This window comes from Meleagris gallopavo, chromosome 3 (assembly GCF_905368555.1).
Source record: "Meleagris gallopavo chromosome 3, MGAL_WU_HG_1.1, whole genome shotgun sequence".
Taxonomy (NCBI): Eukaryota; Metazoa; Chordata; class Aves; order Galliformes; family Phasianidae; genus Meleagris; species Meleagris gallopavo.
Window position 1 is genome coordinate 7,631,176 of NC_139406.1, and position 26,309 is coordinate 7,657,484.

Below are 26,309 nucleotides of genomic sequence, written 5' to 3' on the forward strand. Positions count from 1 at the left end.
TCTTTAAAAATAACTATTTTCTGATGATTCAGCAACCTGTCCGTATGGGACAATTTATAGGCGCTTCTTCTGAGCAAGGTAGAGGCACAGAGGAAATACTACTAAGAAAATAAAGTATGTCTCCTGCACTTTACATGTTGAAAAGGTTTGACTGTAAATTCCATTTTTGACTTTCATCCCAGAGCCACTTTAAAAGCAACCCAGACTCAACAGGGAGACAGTAAACACTAAATCATAATTACCTCATAAAAGGGGAGCTTGTTTCCCTGAATGCCTGAAATCTGGTTTTTCTGCACAAAAATATCATAAATCTATTGTTCTACTCTGTTTTATTTAAGGCCAATTAGTGTGTGTGTTAAAAGAAAAAGAAAGAAATACAGAAACAACACTTTCCCAACTTTATTGTCATTCATCAACTGTGAAACTCTGATTCTCTGCTCTCATTAAGGAATTGTTCATTAGAAGACAGCATATTCCGTGAGAGCTGAGGTCTTACACTAACAGTGAACTATGGAAAATCTCTCCCATTTGGCAGCCCGCATTAACATTTCTTCAGCAAAGACATTTCTTTTTACTGCAATCTAGTGCTGTATGTGTTACTGGACAGACAAAAACAATATTTTTCAACAAATCTTGACTTGGTTTTAATATCCTACAGGGTGACATCTGACACTGTACTGAGAGAATAACACCTCTCTGGGTAATCCTTCCAACAGAGCCTGAAAATGAGCAGTCTGTGCCATTAATATGGCCAATGTAATTAGCAGAGCAGTATGACTGATCTTTTCTCTTTTTTGAACCAACATTTCCTAAAGCCATTTCTCCAGCTGAAGTGACTTCAGCCTGTGGAGTCAGGGGAAGCTAAAGTTGAGCATCCTCAAATGGGTCTCGGTGTCAAAGCATAGGTATGGAGGTCAAAGATAACAAAGCTGTCAGCCTTGGACATGATTTCTGAAGAAAGATCATCATCCAGTTACTAAAAATTTTTTTAAAATTGTTTCTAGGTGAAATCAGATGAAATTTTTCATGCCACAATGATGTTTCATGTCAAGGAAGCTTTTTATTATATGGGGGGGGGGGGAAGGGGAACAACTGAAAGGAGATTGAGGAGAGCCAAAATTCTGGGGGACAAGTATCCGAATTATATGCTCATGTACACTGGAACTCCAGTAATGACTAGCTTTGATACAGTCACAGGATAATCTTACCTCTACTCATTCTGCTTGTGTAGGAAAGGCTCCTATCCTTGCAGATGATCAGAAAAACCAGAACCAGCATTACAGATGTGAAGTCACCAGAAATGCTTTTGAGAAGGTCTGATATCCACCAACTCATGGCCCTGCTGCAGTGAAGGCAGACAGGTTTTGATCTCGTCTCCTGGGAGAACAAAGAACTGTCAACAATACCTCCTGGCATGCTGAAACCACACTGGCTCTTTGCTAACAACAGAGACCCACTTCCCCACAAACCACAGAAGCAGTGTTGCGGGGTCCTCTCTCCTCAGAAAATGCTCAAGCCTCTGGGGTTTGCACTGTCCTTCCACATGCAGTGTAGTTGATTCAAGGCTAACAGGTCTGTATTTGGAAGTACGGAGGTGCAAAGTTATTTTTGAAATATAGCTAATGAAAGACAACAAACTCACCCAAACGAATGAAAAAGTCTTGACTCGAAAGCACCCCATCACAGCAAAAGACACAGCTGTTAAGAAAAACCTAGTAAACATCCTAGTATACATTACTAATAGTCACTTTATCTTTCAGCCGGCAGAAATGATCATAAATAGGTTCTATGTTGCACATAAACAGGGCAAAGAGGCAAAAGGAGCAACATCATTAGGACTGTGCTGATCATTAAGTCTTAGTACTGTTCTGCAGGAGCATTATATCAAGGCACCTGATTTAGCCGTAGTGTGAAGCATTGAATAAAAGCTCAGAAAAGGAAAAGATCAGTTGTTGAAAATAGTTGCATACAAGATGGATTTAAAAAGCAGGCTGGATTTGACACTGGCACAATAATAGGGAAGTTTCAGCATGCCACGGAGAACAAACAGATAGCAACAAACAAGGCTGAAGCCCCTCCAGCAGAGTGGCAGCAACGTATGGTGGGCCCAGGCTGGGATGAACAGAAGTGAAGTTCTGAGGTCCAATAGACTGGTCCCAGAGGCAAAGTCAAGGGAGGTATTTCTTCTGAATTCCCAACAGTAGATGGATTTGGATCTACTTCTAGTTCTACTTTTGAAAAATGTAGGAAGGTAGGAAAATTCATTTACCCACTCTGTAAAATCAGTGTTGTTCTTGTCACATATCTAATATTTTACCATTCAAGGTGTGGTTTCTATTGAGTTCTGGATGAAAAATATAGAAGGAATACCATCTGCTTTGATTTCTTATTACTGCAGTTCTTGGCCCAAAATAGCCTCCCAGAAAACAGAGTATTACAGTTAGACTGAAATCAACTTCTCTCTCTTTATCTGCCTTTCTCAAATAAATAAATAAATAAATGTGTGTCAACTTCGATTCCTTAATTCAGCAATGGTGCAATAAAGCAAGCTCTATTTAAGCCATACTGAAGGCCATATTCCTATGTTTCCTCCTTTATCACTCCTTAAAAGAGCGCACTGGAGAGGGAAAACTCTTATAATTTTCCTCAGCAGTCTTATAAATCTTTATCAGTTAATGTTTTAATGTTTATCAGTTAATTATAGATCTTTATCCACATAATCTTTTAAAATTAAGCATTCTAAATGCAAAAAGTATTACCACATATTCAAACCACTGAGTGTTAATATGTAAAATTCCCCTAAAAGATTTATTTTTAACATTTTCATTTAAAAAAATAGTATATTCGCAAACACCATCAATATCATTTTTGCTCACACAATGGCATCATGCTGTGATTAAAGTCCTTGGTTTGAAACACCCAAGGAACTGACAGCAGCCTTAGAGCTGTCATCCTGGCATTGAAGGTATTCAGAGGAGGGAAGGTAAGGAGGAGGAAGGATGAGGAGAAAATACACATCTCTGAAGAAGGAAAACCACGTCATTCAGTAAGACAAAAAAGGCTATGCAAATACACGCTTATCAGCAGAGGAAAAAAACCAAACCAAAACAAAACATGCATTGCTGTATTCAGCCACCATTGGAAGTGTGACTGATCAGTGAGTAATGACTTAACTGAGCTTAAAGAAAAAGTGCTAGGCTATTAACAAACAATACTAAAACCAAACATGAACAATTACAGTTGACTTGCCATGGTCACTAAGATGCAGGTGAGAAGAGAGCCAGATTGTCTACGATAACAGCATCCTTCAGAAGTCCCAGAACAAGAGAAAATGCCATCAACGACTTAGCTGGTATCTGCCTACAAATTAGAGAGAGCAGTCTATTTTTAACATAAAAACTCAAAAAAGCAGATCAAGTTCATAGGACAATTCAGTGTGTAAGGAACCCAGGAGGCCTCTAGTCTTAGCATTGCTCAAGAAGGGCAGCTATGCTATCAGGCCAGGCTGCTCACGGCATTTTCAGTCTAGTCTGAAAGCCTACAAAGATGGAGACTGCACACTCCCTGTGAGTAAGATCTTCCTCTCCTTGCCCATCCTTGTGAGGAAAAAGCTATCCCCATGGGATCTAAGCTCTATGGGCCATTGTTTTTTTAAATGTCTAGCATAATGGTGTACTTGTCTACATCCAAAAGCTACAGTAATCATAGTAAAACAAGGCAGAATACAATCAGTGAAGATAGCAGAAAAGTACACCAGTAATACTACAACACTGTGGAGCTGAGTGCTCATCCTGTTAGCAGGAACATGAAAAAGCCAGCAAACCTTGTTTAGACAGAAGTTTTGAGTGTGAGGATGAGAGCCTGGAGGCCACAGTGCAGCTCCTCTGCTCTTCTTCTGGCATGTCCAATGAACTTGCTCTGGATGTTCAATCCTCTCTCCCTTGCTCTCTTCCAACCACGGCTACATCTCATCTTCTTCCTCTTTCTTCTCTTGAGGACAACCTGGGAAGAAATACACACCCAACATAGATGGTGCTACAGAAGTTATCTTAAGGTCCTGCAGGTCACAGCTCAGTAACATCCATTTGGAGAAGACGTTGTGGATATGGAAGCTTAATTATAATGGTGGCTAATTACGTCACTGCTGAAATAATAAACCTCTCATAAGCCTTCATTGAAACTGAGTATCTTAAAGACTAGAGGAAGATGTTACCCCAGTGGGTATATGCCTGCTATCTCTGATAGATTTTTCCAGAATTGTGCTTGCTTCAAGATTAAACTATTTCAAGCAATTAAGTTCCATGCGTTGTCTTTCAGTGGTAAAAGTTCTCCCAGCAATAAATTGATTTTTCTACTACTTTTCTTGCTAAAGGTCGTAATCGGGATTGATAATCATTCTACTAGACACCACACAACTTCCAGGAGTTATCTTGTCTGGAGATTTGTGCAATCCACACTAGCATTTAACAAACGTAAACAGCCATGCTAGAGACCGTGCAAAAAGAGCCAAGTAGTGAGCAGGGCTGCCTCTCTTGCTGGCAAAACCAGTGTCCCACCTGTCCTTATTCAGAAATGTGATGAGCACAAGGAGTACCTTCATTTGCTGATGGAGGACAACAGAATCACAAGCTGCAGGAGTACAACCCACCAACATAATTAGCCCACTTGTAGGTGCCCCTTGATTTCACTGTTGCCCGCAGCAATAGCCACTGGCCCCACGCAACTCTGCAAGGACAAAGCAGCCACCAAGGCTGATTCTCAAGCCCTGTCCCCACTTGGCAAGTAGCAGCATTCTGCTCTGCTGTTCCTCCACAGTGCCCTGGTCCCATGGCCCCCATGGCTCCCACAGGCCCAGCATGCCCTCCCAGCCCTGCTGTCCGGCAGGCATCCTTCGCCACTCCTTCTCTGCCCCTGGGTGAGGCTGACAGGCCAGGCGTGCTGCCAGCAGTTGAGGCACGATTACGGTCACAGATGCTAGAAGTTGAGAGAAAGCATGTGGGATTTATTTTATTTTAGGGGGTGGGAGAGGGGGGAGAGGCACTGGAAGGCTTTTAAGCAGTCAAGGCCTCTGACAGAACAGGATTGAAAGCTATGCACCATATTTCACATAATTCAAGGCTGGACTGCATGCATGTGTTATTAGTTCTCAAAACCATTGTGTATGGCAATTTCTCCATCCCCAGTGAGCTTTTCTGACTGCAAAGCCAAAGGAATAGTTGGTACCAAGCCAGAGGAGTTCAAGAATTTTTCCTGACGGAGGGAGGGAGGGAGGGAGAAAAGGGGGAGAATGTGGGGTAGAAAGCAAGAAAGGCTCTTCTAAGAGGGCACTGTGATGATATTTTCTAAGGTTTCCAGTGCCTTGCCCTCCAAACTGCATCTCCCCCCACCCTGTCTCGCCAGGTCAGGGACAAGTTCACACTAGGACAGCATGGTCTGTCCCATGATGGTGCCCGTCCTCAGCTTCCCAGGGACAGCGATTGCACAGCCATGGGGCAGCAGCAGCCAGGGATGCTCTGACAGACTCCTGGGGTCCTCACAAATCAAGATAAATTCATTACCACAGCTTTGACAGATGTCTTACACTCATCTCTAGAGCTTAGAAAGGAGGTGAGGGAGGAGGAGAAAAGAGGAGAGCTGAAAGATTTTTCAAAGACTATTCAAACAGAGGCTTTTTTTTCTTTTTCTTAAACAAGGCAACAAATCAAGGTGGGGAAAATATTTCATACCAAAACGTTTTTAAATTTATAACTTTGCTTTAACCACAGCTTTATTTCTCTGTTCGTCTCACACATGTTTCCATTATTGTCAAGAGAATGAACTACATGCATGCCAAATCAGGTCATTCACAAATATAGAACGAACGTCTGTCATTACAGATTTACCACTCTGACTACGGCATATCCCTTCTGTCTATAAAAATCCTGATCCATTAGCAGGGCAAGCTCTTTACATGTCAACCTTTTAGCACTGCCTGCACCTCAGCAAACAGGAGGTGCTGCCTTCCTTCGATAGGCAAGCTTATGCATTTGGTTAAAAATGATGTCAGGGTGTGTGAGTCACGTCCATCTGCTCTACAACAAAACCAGATTTCTTCATGTGGATATTTACAGCGGGCTGAATCTTGGGTCAGCTCTTCACAAATTCTGGGTAAGACCCAAAGCCAGATCATCACCGCTCTCATCTTCCTTGAAGATGACATAACATCTCCAGATCACCAACTCTCTGCTTTAGCCTTGGACCAGCCAGTGCCTGAACTCAGCCTAGCAGTTAGATGATTCTTCCTACCTGTTCAGCTTCAAACTTATAGCTTGAAGAAAAGAAGGCTCCAGGTGGCCTTGCAGTACTTAAAGGGAGCATATAAACAGGAGGAGGAACAGATGTTTTCGAGAGTGGATAGCAATAGGACAAGGAGGAATGGTTTTAAACTGAGATGGGAGATTCAGATTAGATATTAGGAGGAAGTTTTTCAGACAGAGGGTGGTGAAGCACTGGAACAGGTTGCCCAAGGAGGTTGTGGATGCCCCATCCAGGGAGACATTCAAGGCCAGGCTGGATGTGGCTCTGGGCAGCCTGGTCTGGTGGTTGGCAACCCTGCACATAGCAGTGGGTTGGAACTAGATGATCATTGTGGTCCTTTTCAACGCAGGCCATTCTATGATTGTATGAAGAAATACCTGCACTGTCTAAATGCAGTCTTGCCAACCGCTCTGCCACCACACATAACTTCAAAATGACAATAAAACAGCAACAACCTCAGTACAGGATCTGATTTTCACTGTTGAAACACTGACAGTCAGGAATCAAATTCAGTCTGGACAAAGCAAGTTTTCATGTGGAGAACATACGCAAGGAGAGACTAATGTCCAAATTTCCAGACTTCTTGGGAACTTGACCTGTATCTTACTGAACTGCCTGAGGATACTTGATAAACAAGGGATTTTTTCCTATTCACATAGGAAATCTGAATTAGAGCACATCTTCCAACATGTCCTGGTGATTAAACAGGCTTCTCCTCTGTGGTCACGCCAACTTCTCAAAGCAATACCCTAGTGTACAGTACCTGCTCTCTATATTACAACACACAGTATTCTATCAACAATTGCTCTAGTTACAGAAGACAAATAAATACATATCAATTAAAAAGGGTAATGCATTGTTTTGTCCATGAAATAAAATTATTTCACAAAGAAATGGATGCATATACAAGCCTGTATTGTGGAGACAATGCTTTGCAGTGTATAACATGGCTAGCTCAAAATCCGAATTTTAACTTGAAAGCCTATCTGGATTTATTTGCCATCATGGAGAGCAATTAGACTTTTACCAGCAGACAAAGCATCACTGTTAGATTGTCACAAATGCTAGTATTCACAGTTCAAACAGTGCTGTGGATAAAGTACCTGTTTAAAGCACCACAGTTAAACCTTTGTGCATTTGTAGTTTTATTTCACAGCTTCAAGGGATTTTTCATTTTTAAAAGGAAAAAGAAGAAAGCAAGAAGCCTGGGTAAAGTGTGCATTTACTGATGACAATGCAGCTGACAATGTACAAGATTCCTACTAAAGCTAAGCCCCTTTACAAATCACTTATAATCTAATAGGCAGACGTGCAGAATACTGAAGGGGAAGGGGGTGGGCAGAAGACTCAAGAATTTACTAAGTTTTTCCCATTTCCTGAGGAAATCACAGAAGAGCTGACTCTTTAATCGGGATTAAAAAGGAAAGGACAGTAGCATGGCAACTAAGGAGGGAGGCAAATATTGCCCATGGAGAGAGTATTACAGGAAAAGGCAAGGGGAAGGCAAACAGTCATGGTGCTGCCCGCATAGCAACATCTTTTATGGCCATGTGTACACAATGTGAAGAAGGTCTTTGGGTTTCCTCCTTCCCTTTTGTTCCTCAGTGCCAGGGATTAACAGTGTGGCTGCTCACAGGCACGTTGCCCTCTCACCAGCTGATTCTTAAAGTGATGGGTTTCAGGCAGGCTGCATTTGGTAGGTGAAATGCTCAGTGTCAGGGAGGGGAAAGGAGGGCAGAAAGGTTGTTGCAATGGGCCCTGGAAGGATACTTTCCCATCCTGATGCTTGCCAGAAGAGAAGGGAATCCAAATACATGCACTTCGTAGAAATTAAATTAACGTGTCCTTAAATGTAATAAGGTCATGTAATACAACCACCTAAGCTGAAGAATTCAAAGGCTGCTCTGTATTCCAGAGGAGAAAACACAATGATAAGGGTAAGAGCGAAGGACAGAGCTGTCAGCTGAATCATTGCAAGCCTTGATTTAGTACTTCCATGCCAATGCCACTCTTCCATGAAAGGCTTTGGAAAGCCACTAAATTTGAGATTGCTTATCATTATCCCAGTTAAATAGCAAAGTACAGTAAACAATATTAACAAGCTAGTTAAGCCAGCTGCAGCTCTGGTAGGCTTGTGAATGTAAACAGGCCACTAAACCAACTGTCAGGGCTGCTCCACCAAGATGAATGGGTGCTGCCTGGAGCTGATGACAGATGGTTTTAGAGCAGGTCAGGCATGTGGTATCTATGTAGTGCCTTGTATCATATGGATAGCAAATTCTCTTACACACAGTTTGCTCCAGCTGAAGAAAAAAGAATAGTTTTGATTTTATCACCACATCATCTTCTGAATATGAAAGGTGACAATGAACCGGTGTCCCGTTTCCTCTCAGTTTACATACCCTTCCTCAGAAAGGCAGGAATGGATGGTGAAAGTCTAAAGTCTTTTGCCATATTGGTCATAAATATTGGGGCCAGACTCTTCAGTGGAGTGCAGCAGTAGAACAAGGGGCAGTGGGCCCCTTGGGGAAGTTTCATACGGACATGAGGAAGAACATCTTTACTGCGAGAGTCACAAAGCACTGGAACAGTCTGCCCAGAGAGGCTGAGGAGTCTCCTTCCCTGGAGATATTCAAGACCCACCTGGACATCTTCCTGTGCAATATGCTATAGGGAACCTGCAAGGGGGGTGGTCTCGATGGTCTCCAGAGGTCCCTTCCTAGGCTATAATTCTCAAATTCCCAAATTCCGTGATTTTAATTAACTTGCAAATATCTTTACTTATGAACAACCCTCTCACTCTGGCATGCTCTCCCACTCTGTAATGTCCCTCAGTAATGCCAATAAGAGGCTTTTTCCATGCCTCTGGGCCACACAGGTAGCTTTGTTGCAGGTGACAAATAGTGAAAAAAAAGTGGAGGACAGCCTGTGCACTAAGCTCACACTACTTGGCCAGTCTGCCTTGACACTGTCTCTGAAAGGACATTTTCTAGCTTTGAGTGTCTTCAAAGCCGCTTCAGAAATTGCCTAGAAAACCAACATTTTGTGCTGGGGAGAAAAGGGACATGTTTGCCAGAGACAGGAAAGAAGATGCCCAGCACAATTCAGATACTAATGTTTAGCCAGTATTTGCTCAGGTCAGCAATGAACTGTTGATCTAGAGGGCAAAGGCTCTGCAGCCCTTTTTCAATCCTCTGAGCTGCTCAATCCCATGATAATGTCATTTCTGAAACAGCGCCAATGGAGCATAAAGCAGCAGGCAAGACAGAAGGCATCAAATGTTAATAGCCGCTCCTTCACAGAAGAAAGCGCCTAATCCCTGGCTTTGAAAAGCACTCAGCCCCCGCATGCTAAAATGAGGTATGCCAGAGAGCTCTACCCATGTGTGCCAGAGGACATAGGACAGCAAATACATATGTACCTGCAAATATCCATTTTCTGAGTGCATGAGGAAACCGTATGTTCCCTACATTTCAGAGGCACAATTGAACCAGACCTTTGTTTCAAGGGCATTGCCAAATAAGTGGCTTGTTTGAACTCAACCCAATCGGGGATTGAAAACAAGGAAAAGAAAATAGGAGTAAGCAACCGGATGAGACTCTGCAAGAGAACTGAAGTCTGACAGATTTATGGAAGCCTTGTTTCCATATGGATCGACACTGCTGCCTCCAGAGCTCCAGCAGCAGCAATCAATGAAAACAATGCTAGCTCCGGCGGATGTCTGCATGTTTAAAAAAATACGTATATGTGTTTTTACATAAAGGCTAAGTAAACAGAAGTGCAGACCTCCGGTAGCTTCTTTGCTCATTTGCCACGGCAGGCATCCCACGCCGGGAGACATGGGACCCTGCATGTACAGCTGTGCTGGTGGGAGGAATCAAAAGAGCGGGCTGATTTACACAGTTATGAGATGGGGACATACTCTGCATGAAAATGAAAGGAAATGTATCCGGGTAGGCAGAGAGCATTGGGAGTGAGTGGGAAAAGGTGGCATCATTGGATGTGCAGTTATACAGTTATAAATCCAAAAGGATTTACACCATGGTCTAGAACTCTATAGTATGAAACGTACTGTAACTTCAACACCTGGCAGTAAGTGGAGCCATTAAACACTACTGTCTCTATAAATCACTCTGCATGTGTGCTTATGCACACATATGTACATCTGAGAAATGCTGATCTTTGTCAAAGAACCACAGTGAGGCTGAATTTGTGCGTGGAACAAATACTGATGATGCTGGTGGAGTAATACTGAGAACAAAGCTGAAGAGGGTCATGGTATTCTTCTCCGTCATCCACACTAGGAGGGACAAACCATGCCCCAAATGGCATGGCCTGCACTCTTCCTTCAATTGCCCTTTTCTGAATCTAGCATCTGCAAGCATCAAAGAGGAAGGAAATTGCATTTCTCCTGACTGGACTGCTGAGTAAGATGGAAAATCTGCAACTGAAGCAGAAGATAAAAAAAAGAAAGGGTGGAACTGATGAGTTCCAAGCAGTGTAAGAAATCAAGTTTTAGAAAAATGCTTCATCTTTACAGGGAAAAGTTCTTCCTCCTGTATTTGGGCCTTTAATTATGCCCCCATTCCCTACCCTTGGCATCTGGCCATGTCTTATCCTGCAGAGGAGGAAGTGCCATGTCTTCCAAGAACAGTTCTTCCTTCTGATTAATTCAACAATGCATCCATGGCTTTCCCTAGAGTTTTTCCACAGTAACAGACGAGCTGTGCTCAGAGATAACCTGGTACATCTCTGCTCCATACTAATCAGAAGCTGGCATCCACAGCTGCATTAGACAATAAGCAAATCTGACAGTAAACGAAGGACAGGGAATGATGCACGTAACACAAAGCATACATTAAGCACGAAGACTGAGCATACGTTTGTTCAAGTTGTTACAAAATGCAAACTAAACCAAATGAATCTGACCAGTCAATATCCCTGGACAGGGATGGAGATATTAAAACCTGTGACACATCCCTTGCCTGGTACCAGTAGGCAAATTTCATTTGCAGCAGAAGGGGAGGCAAAAGCTGAGTGGGACATGGTGAACATAGCACCATCCCTCAAGAAAAGAGTACAGGTCTCATGCAAGGCCAATGCTTACAGCTGGAGTTACGGAAGCCAAGATGGGATATGCAGGCTTCCGTTGGTTAAGTGTTTGACAGGAGATATTTTACATACTTTAGAGTAACAGGAGTCCAACAGATGACAAAGTCTGGGACTTCTGAGAGCCAGAATGAACTTCTTTAGGTATGGGGAAACTATCTTGTGTCCTCCAGATCTTTTTTTTGTCATGAGAAAAATGGGAATAATTGCAATTCTCTTCCTCAAAAGCATGATGACATGCTATAAATTGGGATACGATTATGTTTATGAGGGCCATATGATAGGCAGGCACTCTATATATCTTTCTAGCTTATATAAATGGATCCCTGAGGCCAGTGAGCATGAATAACTTATGAACTGTCGATGCATCTGCTCCATGAAGAGAAAATAGCATGAGTTTGCCTCACTGTAACCTTCCGCAGTCAATATTCCATTTGCAGCACGGATGATCCAGTTCATAATGGGGAAATTAGCTTGTAGGTGTACATATGACTGTGGGAGATGTTTAAGTATGGGGAGAGGAAAATAGGAATTCCCACCTAAAAGAGAGAAGCCTAGATTCCCTATTCCCTACCTTACATGGTGCTACAGGATGCAGCGTTATGACTGTTTGTCCCGAAAGTGAGTTCTGATAAGTGTGTGACAGCAACACATGCATATAAATACACAAACTGACAAGAAAGGAGGAAGATAAACCATATTTTTGAAGGATCCTCCTTCTCGCCCCCACAATTACATTTACATATGGTGGTTTTGCATTCATCTAAGTCAAACATTTGCAAATGGGTAGACCCTAAGGCTCTAAAATAACCCACGTGGAACAAAAACATATGAATGCACATGCAAATGCTATGGTAAGTAGCATATGTTTTAGATACCAGCGAGATCATATGCTGATATGAACTAACAAACCTCTGCTATCTATCATAGACTGTACTCACTACACATAGGTAGTCTAGATAAAAATATGGCATGGTTTGGATCTGTATGAAATGCATATCATCTGCACATGGCAAGTATTCAGGAGGGCAAAGGTTAAAGACAGAACATATGTGGAATCACTGCTACAAAATGGTTTTCCCTTTGTAGCAGTCTCTCTCACCTTCCCTTCGTCTCGCAGAGCACATCAGGTTCTGCTATCTCATGTAATGTTCCAGTTGCTTTTTTAGAAAAGCTTATTTACTTATTAATGATTGGCTCTAGGATAACACATTTCTCCAGAAGCCTCGGAGCAGAAAAGATGGTGGCAAATCACCGAACAGAGACTTGTAAACTAGTGCTAAGAAAGGGAGAGAGGAAATGCAGCTGAGGAATCTGATCTAGCTATACATGTCTGTGTTCATTGCAGGGGAGCTGAACTAGATGATGCTTCAAAGTCCCTTCCAACTCAAATGATTCTGTGATTCTGTGACTCTGTGATGTGAAAACAGCATCATTTCCTCACACAGGACTGCATGCTGCCTGTCTCACTGTGTGCATGTAGTTCAGTGCAGTCAGTGCAAGTTGCTCTAGTCCAGAGAGTGGAATTTAGCACAGAGACTTTTCCTGCAAGGAAGTTTTTTTCTTCTCTGCATGGTGTAGAAAATTGCCAAAATAAATTGAGTTGATCTCAACTGAATACCTGAAGGGGGCCTACAGGAAATCTAGAGAGAGACTTCCTACAAGGAAACGTAGCAATAAGATGAGTGGAAATGGATATAAACTGGAAGAGGGTAAATTTAAACTAGATGTAAAGAAGGAATCCTGTGAAGGTGGTGAGACAGTGGAACAGGCTGCCCAGAGAAGCTGTGGGTGCCCTGCTCCTTGGAGGTGTTCAAGACCAGGCTGGATGGGGCATTAGGCAAGCTGGCCTAATGGGAAATGCCCTTGCCCATTGCAGGGGGTTGGAATTAGATGATATTTAAGTTCCCTTCCAAATCAAATTATTCTATGATTCAATGATTCCACGATTCTATGATCTCAAGCAGAATTTAGATGCCAAATCCAAGCTTCTCCATCCTCTGTAGATATTTTAATCCATCTCCAAATCTTTTGTATTAGTCTGTGCTATGGTCAGAGTAAGAGAATGAAATTGAGTCACCTGATTTGTAAGAAGTCCTATTTCAATGGAATATGAAGCTCTGCAAAATGAAAATATTTCTAGAAATCAAATATTTTTTTGAAGTTAACATTAGGAAGAAACATAAGAAAATATGTGACAGAATTCAAGGAAGTCATTTAGACATCTTTGAGGAAACTGTTACCTTCAGGCACCCTCAACTTGCTTTTTATAGGGTTTTCAGGTTTTCTTGCTCTGGAGAACAACATTAAACTCAAAATCCTTAGTGAAACAGCATATGCATCTTCTAGCCACTTCTAAGAGTAGAATAAATAAAATACTGCAAAGAACACGTTTGTGTATACTTGTGTAATACACAAAACTCTTAGAACTCAGAACATGATAAATTAATGTGACACTACTGGAATTGAATGAAAGGTCTTATACTGCTTTGAAGTTAGTAAGAGCTTATATGCATTTTTTTAGCAGAGGTTATGTTACATAAAACCATGTTAAAGCATTACTTCAAATACTCATTTTTCATTTAGGAGAGATGGATATAGGCTTCCTGAAGTGACTTTCAGAACACCACTTTTCCAAAATATCATGCTCAGATAATTCCAACTGCACTTTGCTAACCCCTACTATTCAAGTAGGCCAGCTCATCTACAGATGTGCAGTGTATGTGACAGCACTCTAGACTGCTTTCAACATCCTTTTAGAACTACACACAGTACTCTCAGCCTCAACTGTAATATTTGCTTACTGTTCTCCAATCAAGTCTTCAAAACTGTTTTTTTTTTCAGTGAACAAGCAGGAACAGAACTTCAACTAGTGTAAAACAGCACTGCTTTTTTAGTCTTCAGTCATTTTCATATTTTGGCACCCCAAAAACGTTCCAGTAGAGGCACAGGTCCCTGTATTGGCAATTTAAGCCTATTGGTAGCGGAGTCTGCTTTTCTCAGTTACATTTTGCAGACTCTTTTGAAGCACTCCACAAAACCTCTGGGGACCTACAGACCACAGTCTGAAAACCACATTTCAGTAGAGCAGCACCAATTTGCAGCTGATTAAAACCCCAGGTTTTCAAGCTGGCCAATGGCAACCAAACTGAATAGTTGAACAGGAAGCGCTGCAAGAGAACTGCACGGCCAGCATAGAGAGGGCTTTGCCCAATTCAGGTTTACACTGGAAGAGTGAAACGTCATTCCACCTCTCTTTTTGCCTGAGGCAATAAAGAGTTCTTGAAAAATTGAAGCTTTAATTTAAAACAAATTTGATGTGCAGTCATTTCTGGCTCACACTAATGCCTACCATCTCCAACACAGTTGCAAAAAGTAGCCCAGTACAGGTAACGTTCTTAGGTTTATGGCTCTTCGTGCCGTGAAGGAAGCCTTTGAAAACATGAGCCAGAGCATGGCATAGTGCTGAAGCTTCATGACAGCAAATGAAAAGATAGTGATGTCTAGAGCGGAGGAGCAGATTCTCTCACTGCCCAAAAGCTTCACAAAAAGTATATGCAGTGTTTGGTGGTGGGTTTGCATGTTGTGTTGATACTTCTTTTCACACTGACTGATTCTGTGGGGCTGGCTTCATAATTCCTTGTCGTAACTCTCATCCTTCCTGCCTTTTGCCTGTCTTTGGCTCCAGTCTGGCTTTTGGGGCTCTAAATTCATTTGCTTAGACTCTGCTCGTGGAGGTATGTGATCATCTTCAAGGAGGACCTGAAGTGCCCCAATGAAAACCCAAATGAAGATGAAGCAAGAGGAGAAAGAAATAATGGGAATGCAAGTGGGAAAGGTGAAGCATCTTTGGAGGAAGGAGATTTAGCTGCAAGAAAGGTATGAAAAAGCCATTGCTAGTGGAAGTAGAACAGCAGCTGTCACAGGAGCATTGAAGCCTTCCCTATTCAGAAGGGAGAGACCTGATGGGACAAGGAAGGAGACACCTGGCTAGGGAGGAAGTGGACGGGTGTGAGAAGTAATCTGATGGGAAGAGTGGGGATCTGTGGGGAATTGGTGCTAATGAATGGGGAAAGGTGGTCGCTAAGGGACTGGGGGCAGAGGGGCACACTGTGATCATGTCCCCAGTGTGTGAGTGGGGAGGAAAGCACTAGGCATCCCTTGCCAAAATACATAGCCAAGGCTGAGCCATCTTGGTGCAGCTGCTTCCTTGGGGAAGTCCTGTCTCAAGCAGATGACCACCAGCTTTCCTGAAAAAGCTGCCAGCCTTCTTAGCCCTGTGCAGTGTAAAAGGATTTCCTAGTAACTGCACAAATTCAAGAGACAAATATCGCACCATTATTCTAGCATTTTTCACACCCAAGAGGATCTTTAGCTGGGGACCAACGGTGGCGTGGACTCTCGCTTTTTGATTAATCTTTTATACCATCTGCTCTCCCCCCACCTATCCATCATCTGTAGCCCGAGTGATGATTACTTCAGAGTGCAAATGACCTAACATCTTTCTGGTTGATAAATTATATATGAAAGACAGGACTTGGTGACTAAGACTGAACCCAGTGACGCTGGTGTGAGTCTGGGGAGAAGTGAGGGTGCTTAGATACCCTAATGCCTCACACACTTGAGAATAGACAGATTAGATTAAATGGATGGACTCCAATGGAGTTAGTCCACGTTTACACAGGTGTAAGTGAGATCAGAATTGGCCTTCGATCTGTGGAAAAACTTCACCAGTTTATTAAAGGAAATTTAATGTGCATGGAAAACAGTCTATCCTTAATTAATCACATGGAAAATACTAAAAATATAGACAAACCAGCAACATTGGCAGCTTCTCTCTACACTAGTATCATCTCTGAGGTATACACCTGCTTGGCAACTACTAGTGTTGGTTAATCAACACTCTATCTTGGGAAAAAGAATCTAATTCATTTGTTTAGGTTCTTTTTTCTTTTTACCTGCATCAGTGACAAAAACAAGTGAAAGAATAGCTTTAGCTGAACTACACACCGAGGCAGAGAATTGCTGCAACAAGAAGTGAAGGTGCTCCTTGCATAGCAGTGATAAATGCCAGTCTTTCCTGGCTGTCTGCAGGAGCTGAAAAGTGATGTTGTGGGTAGCAGGCTGAAGGTAAATACCCAGATAGACTCCAGAGTTGTGACTTTCATCTAGAAGGTAAAGACAATAACAAAAGATACTATGCTATGTTTTTCATCTGCTTGACATCGCCCTGTTGCCAACTACAGAGGTAGAAGATGGAAGTGGGAAGAACCAGTTACTCTACCTCTGGGAGGGCAGCTGGAAGCAGGGACTGAACAAACTTGTTACCACTGCTAACGCCTCTGTTCTGTACCATGCCACAGGCAATCTTGACAAAGCCTGCCAAGATGTCTCTCCTCTTGATTTGTGTGTTCTCCCCACGTCAAGACTAACCTTTATTTTGTTTTAAATGCTTTCTAACCTTTTTTTCTCCTTTGGAAATAGCCTACAGAGTGTAAAACCAATTAGAGTGGCAGAAAATTATCATTACAAGATTCCCCAGAGACATAAAGCAAAGCACATTCCCCACCATCTCCACCTGCAGCTGACCCTTGAGGACAGCAGAAGGGCTGACCAAGGGCAGGTAGCCCATTACACATTGCAGGGAGCCAGGCAACAGCATGACAGCACATGGCCACCGCTAGCTCACCTGCTGCGTGCAGGTGACCAGGCTGGCCCCTCCAGCTCTGTGCATGGCTGGCTGAGCCAGTAGCAAATTCAGGAGGTTTTGGGATTCTGCACTGACTGCTGTGTTCACGCTGAGAAGTGCAAATGACATGCCTTTGCCATTGAACACACATGTATTGTGGTTGATCACAGACCTACTGACCTATTGGAAAACACAGCTTGTGTAAAATGTTATAGCACCTTTTCCTTACCAGTACTGGTCAGGGGATGTGACCAAACCTGCCAGCTAGTCTGTAAAGTCACATGCTGTAAAATAGCTAATCAAACCTGACATAAACATTAACAAGAGGAAAAAAAAAAAGGCATAAGGATAAAACATGCCAAGTCTCTTTTCCTCTCTATCCCCAAAGCAAAACCCACCCTCTACCCATGCAGCTCTCCCACAGGGGGAAAGGATGAAAGGAAAGCATATCACAGCTGTGACCACATCATTTAATGCATTAGGGGAAGAAATTCAGAAAAACAAGAGCTCTGAGAAGTATCTGGAAACACGTTCTGGAAGGGAACAACACTAATAATCACTGTGCATAAGTACAAGCCACTTTTGAGGGGCAGCAGTGGGGACAGAAGCTCAAAATTAGGCCAATTATTTAAAACACTGTATCCTTCTGAACTCCAGGGAGATACAGAGAGAAAGGGAGAAGGATAGACCAGGACAACAGAGCTTATTTCTGCCTCTCCTGAAATCAAAGAAGCACCCCTGGATGCCTGCACTCTGGCATTACTGTTCTCTGGGAAGGAAAAGTGTGTGTATAGGGATGCTCTGACAACATCAGGAGTCCATTTTACAGTGCTCAGAGAGAACAAGGGAGGCTTTCTGTGTCTAATCACATGGGAGATATCTGTTCCTACATCTCGAAATGCTTCAAATTGTAGTTGCTTCTAATGGGATACACACAGAGATTAATGTCTCTGATTGCAATGCTTCAGCAACACCCCCCTCAAAGCCGAATTTGTGCCATTTAGACGGGAGCTGTGAATAAGAATAAGAATGAGCCGTTTCTTTCCCTGAGTTGTATTATAACTGTCTTCAGTAAAATGCTGAAATTAAAAAATATGTGCAAAGCCTTGCCATTTGAATATCATGATCGCATTTATTTCGAATAATTAAAAGCAGCATATTAAAAATGTATTTAAACTAAGTGAATCATATTTCAAATCTTGCAGTAGATGAGGTTCTCAATTTATTTTTGTTTTAAATACCACTCGGATGGTTTTATTTTTCCTACTGAAGAAAAAAATATGGACTTCATTATTTAAGTTTTTTTGGTATCCAAAGCTACCATAAAGAGTCAGCTGCTAAGGACTTACACTGCCAGTGGTTTGGGATCTTAGCCAAAATCACAGATTACCAAAGCGTATCGAGCCCTGCATAGGACAGAACAGAACGGATCAGTTCGAGAAAGCATGTCAGTCTTTCATTACATAAAAAGGTAAATATATACATTTTAAGAATCCCTGAATCCCAAGCCCCCCTCCAATTACAAAGTGTCCCCAACAGTCATGTATTTGATTTGAAGAGCTCTGAGATGGGGGCTTGAATGCTCTGTTTGGAGGGAGCAGGTCTTAGCAGATTGTGTTACATCAAATATTTGTATCAGACTTAAGCTGTTAGCCCCATTACATTCAGAATTCTTTCCTCTACTTGTTTGTAGCTATACACAGGATAGAGTTTCTCAAAGCCTATGCTTTAATAGGAAAAAGACTCATATTATATCAAGTTACAGGGCATGAAAGAGTGAGGCTAACTCTGGGGTTTTCCGATTTACTCTTATCTACCAAGAGCAACCTACAGCATCCTAGTGCTTTCCTGAAGAAATGAATGCAAACACATCTGGCATTTTCCAGCCCTCGAGAAGAAAGAAGCTTGCCTGTGGGATGCTTTCTTTTTGAGAATAGTGCTGCTGCTAGGGTGACTGCTGAAGGAGAGAGCCAGAGGTGTGTTTTCCATTAAGCACTTGGTCTGGCCAGGATAGGGATCACTTCATTTTGCCTGACTTTGCATCCCATGGCCATGGCCCAGCTCATGTAGACAGCTGTCTTCTCCTCCTTGCTGACAGCTTTATTCCTCCAGTGAAGCAAAGCTGTCATGGGCAGCCATTGCCAGGAAGGAGTGTTGACCTCTCAGGTGGCTGGGATCAACACCAGGCAGAGTGAGACAGGCGCTGTCTGCTTCCCCCTCACATGGGAGGCAGTCCCAGGGGTACCACACACTGAATTAGCAGAGACCTCATCTTTCAGTTCATGTTGTCTAATGCAAGATCAGTGGGGCATAAAGTTTCTATTATCTATGTTTTAATAATGGATGAAGCTCCCCTCCTCCTAGTCCAAAAGCCCCACATTTAACCCTGCTCTAGGCAGATGACGCAGCTGGCCCTTTGTCTGCTCAGCTCCTTCCAGATGGGCAACCAGCGCCACCTGAGCTGAGTGGGCTCAGGGAACATTTTGTTACTTGCCATTTATTTCAGACACCAAAGGCTTCCCCTTTACTTAAGAGAGTTAGTTTTGCATTTGTGTCAGCCCTTAAGATGTCCAGGGGATAAAAAGTGTGCTCCTAAAGCTCTGAATTTTCAACTTTACTACCTTAGTTATTGCTTACTTATTGACAAACTATCAAAGATGCCACTTTCTGGGTTACAAAATTGTATTTAGACAATAGCTTCTCAGATTTGGATCTCCAAATCTGGCTTGATCCAAATGCCTTCCTGCAAGGTTGCAGAATGACGAACACCGAAGCTGAACATGAGAAATTGGTCACCCTGTATGACTGTTTTTGTCAGCACTGAGACACACTTTCCCCTGACAGTCAGTTTGGAAGTCCAGGTTATCAGCAGTGTTAGGAAAATGCTAGAAACAGTTGAGTGATTCATCATTGTTTCATGAAAAGACTCACACTACCAAAAATATCGTGATTTTTTTTAACTGAAGCAAGTAATATCAAACTCAAAACAGCATGGATATATAGAGAATTGTATTAGAAGTGTTAAGGCTGGCCTGTGAAGAACAAGGGGGAACAGTGTGGCAGAAAGGCATCAGAAGGAACAACAGAAGGTTTAGGTGATATCTAGCTCTGCAAATCATCCTTATCACAGCACATCTACATTCAGCTTCTGAGGAGACCTCAGTGGGAAAACAAAGGACTGCCTAGAATGAGGGACACAGCTAAGGTATGATGATGAAGAAGATGAAGAACGAGGTCGGAGCTTTGAAACACCCAAAGACTGAGATGAAAGACAGTGAGTAAACCCTAGTGACTCACAGAGACAGGAAAGGATGGAGAGAGGAAAGTTCCTGTTCGCTGAATGCTTCTGAAGAGTTCAAAAGGCTAGTGAACATGTGAGAAAGGGAGCTTGTTTTACAACACAGCAACCTTCCTCTTCTGGAAAGTCAGATTCTGATCTTTGTCACAATTGCAGTGATATTTACTAGAAAATATCAGCTAATACACTTGCTGCTAAGGCAAACCTCAAGACAAGATAACATGGTGCACTGGGTACATTTAAAGAACCATCTCTGGAGGTTTAAAGCTTGTTCAGGTATCTGTGCAGTACTGTTTCAGCTCCATCACTCAAATTTTTCAGGAAAACGAAGTCAAGCAAAACCAAAGCCACAATAAGTGTGTAAAGCATGCATGGATGTTGCAATCCTCAATTGACAGAGTGACTCAACATTGAAACCAAGAGGTGATCTCTGTTCCCCATGCCAACCACTGCTGGTGTTGTACCCCTCAGCTGGTTAGCATCAGATGGATAGCTTCATGCAGTGCTAACAATGGCTTCTGTGCTCAGGTTCTGAATTTGTTTTCAGTTATGCTTGATGGGACTGAGTCATAAATGTCATAATTTTGTGGCTCCAAATTCACTTATTTAGCTCAGGCCACGTTTCACTTAAACAAAAATACTTTAACTGCTGTACTAACAGCTGTGGATTTCTAGTTCTTTGCCTAGGGAAAACACCAGGACATTTTCTACTTACAGTTCATCTCCAAAATATACAACTCACAAATATAAGTCATTTATTTAGTTCAGAGTTGTCAGTCAAGAGAAGAATTATAGACCTGTCTTGTTTTCAAATACCATCTGTATGACAGAAAACTAATCAATAACCTACCATTCACAAAGCACACTGCAGAAATCATGTCCAATTTTCTTACGCTCAGACCAAAAAGTATACAGTCAAATTTAATAGTGAAATGGCTATACTTATCACTTCCAAACAAGATTATATTATCAGAAGAACTCAGAGAAGACAAAAACTGAACTCCTCTCAAGCAAAGCAGGACAGAAGGGAAATGGCACATGAACAGCAGAAAATATTAGAGCCTTATCCCATCTGTGGTCATGAAAGTGACCTCCTTCCTTGGGATATTGGATGTGTCCCACAGAGACTGTCAATAATAAGGTTTAGACAGAAATCCTCCTTGGAAAACACCTCTTTCTTTCATTCATAGTTTCAATTTGCAATGAAGAGAATGTGACAACTGTTGGATAAAGGGTAAGATGGCTCTAGTATAAAGTGCAAAGCCAGGTTATCCCTTCCACCTTCTGCTGGAAAACCCCACACAACTGTTCAGAGGGAATTAAAAACTTCACCTGTCTGACAAAGAAGGCACAGCACCTTAGATTTCCAGTGTATCTTGGAACCTACAATCTACAGCACTGGAAGAGGTCAGATGCTGTTTGTATCTCTAGCAGCAGTGCTGGTACTAAAACGGTGGAAGAATGCAGCTTAATGGAGCAGTAGAAATCATTAATACCCCAAATGTATCACCACTAGTTCAAGGAGAAACATCCATAGAACCACAAAGTCATATAATCTTAGAACTGTGCAGGTTGGAAAAGACCTTAAAGATCATCGAGTCCAACCACAACCTAATCAGACTACCCTAACTCTAACAACTCATCACTAAATCACGTCCCTGAGCACCACATCCAAAAGGTTGTTAAACACATCTAGGGATGGTGACTCAACCACTTCCTGGGGGAGCCTATTGCAGTGCTTAACAACCTTTTCTGTAAAGAAGTCTTTCCTGATATCCAATCTAAACCTTCCCTGGAGCAACTTGAGGCCATTTCCCCTCAGTCGTGTTTTCTAAGCAAATCAGCTGCAAATACACTTAGGAAGAGTAAAGTCAAGCAGTCCTTCTGCCTCATCCATCACCCACATTATGTTCTTATTTAGTAGTCCAGCTTACTGGGAATTGTATATACATTTTAATTGATTTTCATTTGTGTGCTTTCACAAGGTGCGCCCACGCTCTGGAGTTGGATGCCAGTGGCTGAACAAGATTTTCACCCATTTTTCTAACCACTTATTTTTAACAGCTGAGCAGGTTCAGGTTTTCACTTTGACCAGATAAATGAGGCCAGATGAAATGGTTTAGAATGACAAACCAGAGCAAAGATCTCTTTGGTTTCTCTTTATTATTTTTCTTGCAACACTGAATGACATTGTAAAAAAGACTCATATTTTGTTGTCTTTACACTACAGCATTAACAGGGAGAATGTAGTTATCATTTAAGAAGTTCATTGAGGAAAACCTCTCTGTTAGGAGGTGATGAGTCTAATGGGTGCATTTTCACAAGTTAGACAGAAGTTAGTATTACAGTCAATCATAATCTCAAATTTATCCCTTTTCATCTAAGTGAATGAAAAGGTAAGTAAGTTTGATCATCTCTTTATTTACATGATCAAACCTAGTTGAATTTGTCTGTGTCTTATAGGAGACATGTCTTACTCTAATGTTGCAGAACTAAGTACCACCAAAATTGACTCAGAATCAGATGCTTGGAAATGATACATTCCGAGCACTTACACAAATTAGAAACTGCCAAAGCAAAATTATGAAGTTGGAATTTTTTCCAGATAATTACTCAAGCCCCCAACTCTCCAGGCTTTATGTGCACTGTTTGGTTTGGTACATCAGTGGCTTCAGATAAGAGTAAGTATAATGGATCAGACTTTCATGGTGTAACTTAACTCCAAGAACCTCAGTATTGTAACATAGGCTTGGCCCTGTTACTGCAAATGTCCTTCTAACTCAGGTATGTCAATTAACAACCTAGAATTTTTAAGAATTCTGCCTCTGAAGTTAATGGAAATTCTCATTAGGAATTGGAAGGAACTGTGGTTGGCTCTTTCATTTCTTAGCAGTGCAGGAAAAGGAGGACAATTTCTCAATTTCCTCACTCAACACAGTACAGCTCTCCAGAAAGTCTATGGGAGTTATGAGTGCACAATAATTACATGGCTGGGACTTTATAAAGAGAGCAATAACATTAGTAAAACAGCATGGCTAATTTGCCATTCAGACTTTTTTTTCCTAAGTCATATTTAATTACTATCCTCGTTTCCTTGCCCACTGCCCTTCCCAGCCCCCTCCCTTCCTCTCTGAAGAACTGTGGAATGTTGATGCTGAAGGAGAAGCTGATTATGCTGCACACTGGCACCAAGTTGTCCAGGCTGAACACAAAAGATCATGAATAGGCAGGCGTGTACTTGCTGCAAATATAGTTCAGACACTACTTAGGCATTTAGAATCAAAGATCTGCTACTAGCAACAAGTCCTCCAAAAGTGTGCGATTTGGCATGCCTGAAGCTGTTAAGTGGATGCAGGCAAAAAAATGCTGAAGTTATGGGGAAAGAGTATGAAGGGTGCTAATTGCCATCTGCCAATGCCTCAGAAAAAAAGTCTTTGCGATAGACATTCAGCATGGGAAAATGTAATAGCAGCAACAAAGTGTTTACAGGAGAATACAGCTAACAAAGCAGGAGGTGCCTAGGTTTAGGAGACACCTGGCAGCAGAGGAAAATGCTTCTATGCTATAAATCAAACATTAATGCTTCTGCTCCAGTGTGCATCTGTTACTTTTTTTTCTTGAGAATCCATAGTTATATGGTCTCCTATCTGAAATAATAATTGGCAAAATAACAACAACAACAAAAAAGGCTGATTTCTATAACATCTTGTGCTGGCATTTCCTCTATAACTACATTTTTTGTGGACAACTGGACCTGAATATAATGTTGAATGCAAGATGCTCTGTGCCCATCATACACCTCAGCTCTGGCAACCTTGTAATGAACTGGACAGCTTGTACATCTCTCCCTGCTTTTGCTCAGTGAAATCAGAATATTTTAAGCCATGCGAATATACTGTTGATTGATCTTTAAAATAACCAATAGAGATATTACCCATTCCATGCAGGAGTGTTTGTGTGAAACAAAGCAAAGATTAAGAGATCAACTGGAGAAGTTTGCTGGACCTTTTCCCTCTTAAAAGGTTAGGAAGTGTCTTGGCTTACTGCATGACAAAATGTCCTAAAAAATACGGGACTACCATCTCAGCTTTTGCCCTTGACTTCCAGAAATGTTTGTGTGGCTTTTGCCATACATTACAAGAGGGTATATCTTCATCTCCAAAAATACAAGGAATTTCCCAGGTGGAAAATACGATCATGATGTCAGTAACATAAACATACTGATTCCTACAGTTTTGGGGCTGTCAGGCTGACGCACATATAAGTGTGATCCTTTTTTATTGACTGACAAGCAAAGTAGGCATTTGTCAGGACAACTACCTGACAGATGGCCCGCTTCTAGGCAAGCACCATTTGCATCTAGGCAGAAACCTTACTCTTTCTGAGGCTGGCTACTTGAGAAGCTGTACCTCCGTTGCAGTAAGGAATTGCATGGTCATAATCACAAGCATTAAAGCACCAAAAGACTTTGTGAGCTCCATCCTTGACTGGAGTGCCATTCAGCAAGCCAGCAGCTGCCTGTTGTCCACATATGCAACCAGCTGAAGCTCTGGAGCAGCAGGCCCAGCCTTCACCCCTGGAGCATATGGGGTGGCCCCAGAGCAAACCCAGATCCAGCAGACCACCAGAGGGAGATAAGCTCACACACTTGGCCAAATACAGTCCTTTCTGTGAGGGGAAATTGTAGGTGTTCCAGTGGGGCATGTGGTTGATGGCAAATGTGTGATGGTGGAGAAGAGAAGGCCATTGCAGCAGATCTTACAGCCTGCTTGCTGCCCCAATTCCCAGCAGCAGCTGGGCCATGTGAGAACTTTGCCGAAAGAAACGGAGGACACAAAGACTGCCTTTTTTTCTAGACCCAACTTGAAAGGCGTTTTTCTCCATCGAGCTGCAGGACAGGATGATTACACAGGAATTATCAGGCAAAGCCGGATTTGTTGGTCTTATCTGATGGTTGTCCCAGGTTTTTCTTGACTGAAGGAGTGGAACTCATGGGGAAAGAAAGGCAACAAAGGCAGGCTGTTGGGACACTGAAGCACTGTGGGGATAACTGCAGCATAAAGATAGATCAGATTAGGTAAAACAGGCTGGATCACAAACTGCTGTAGAAAAGAGAGGATCTGAGGCAGGTCTGTGAAAACAGCTGAGAAAACAGCCCAGCCATGCTCTATCTGCACAGAAAAGTACTCCACATAAAAGAAAATTGTCTTGCAATTCTCTTAAATTTATGAAAAATGTTTAGGTTACTACTGAACCATCAGAAAATACATTAGCTAGACTGAAGACAAACAAGTGTAGACAAATCTACAAATACAAATACAAAGTGTAGACATCCAAATACTTCTCCCTTTCTCATCACTGAGTTTTTAATGAATCATGAAATACATCCAAATGATGTGGCTGCCACATGAAACCCATGCTTAGAACATTTTAAACCCATTTTTCCTAGGAGCAATTCTCACTATCAACAACCAGGATCTTGAATTTTGGGATTATTTTAGACAGGGCTAAACTTTCTGATGTAAGTCCACTGTCTCACTATTAGGAAAATAGCATGTTTTTATATGTCCTTAACATTAGAAAACAGAAAAGTCAAGCTACTGAATCCACATTAAAATATTCTTTCCTTAAAAAAAAAAAAGGGGGGGGGTTGTAGGGTTGTCTTAAATCTCATCAAATCCAACCCCTCTGCAAAGCAGGCTCCTTACAGCGGGCTGCACAGGTAGGTGTCCAGGCAGGTCTTACTATCTCCAGAGAAGGAAAATCCACAACCTCCCTGGGCAGTCTGTTCCAGTGCTCCATCACCCTTACTATGAAGAAGTTCCTTTGCATATTGGTGCAGAACTTCCTATGCTCAATTTTATGGCTATTTCTCCTTTTCTCCTGAAAAGAGGTTGGTCATGTCCCTTTGACTCC

At 42.1% G+C, this 26,309-nt stretch overlaps 1 long non-coding RNA gene across 4 annotated transcripts in view; it reads right to left on the reverse strand.

Annotated features, from left to right (window-relative positions):
* Positions 1-350: 350 nt before the first annotated feature.
* Positions 351-26,309, reverse strand: part of LOC146544586 (uncharacterized) — a 47,313-nt gene continuing 21,354 nt past the window's right edge. For 3 of the 4 annotated variants that reach the window (XR_014882273.1, XR_014882275.1, XR_014882274.1), the window contains exons 2-4: positions 3,824-4,002; positions 1,209-3,360; positions 351-951 (exon numbers count right to left, since the gene is read on the reverse strand). This is a non-coding gene — a long non-coding RNA (uncharacterized LOC146544586). The remainder of the gene's footprint in view (positions 952-1,208; positions 3,361-3,823; positions 4,003-26,309) is intronic. The other variant, XR_014882276.1, reaches the window with a different exon arrangement.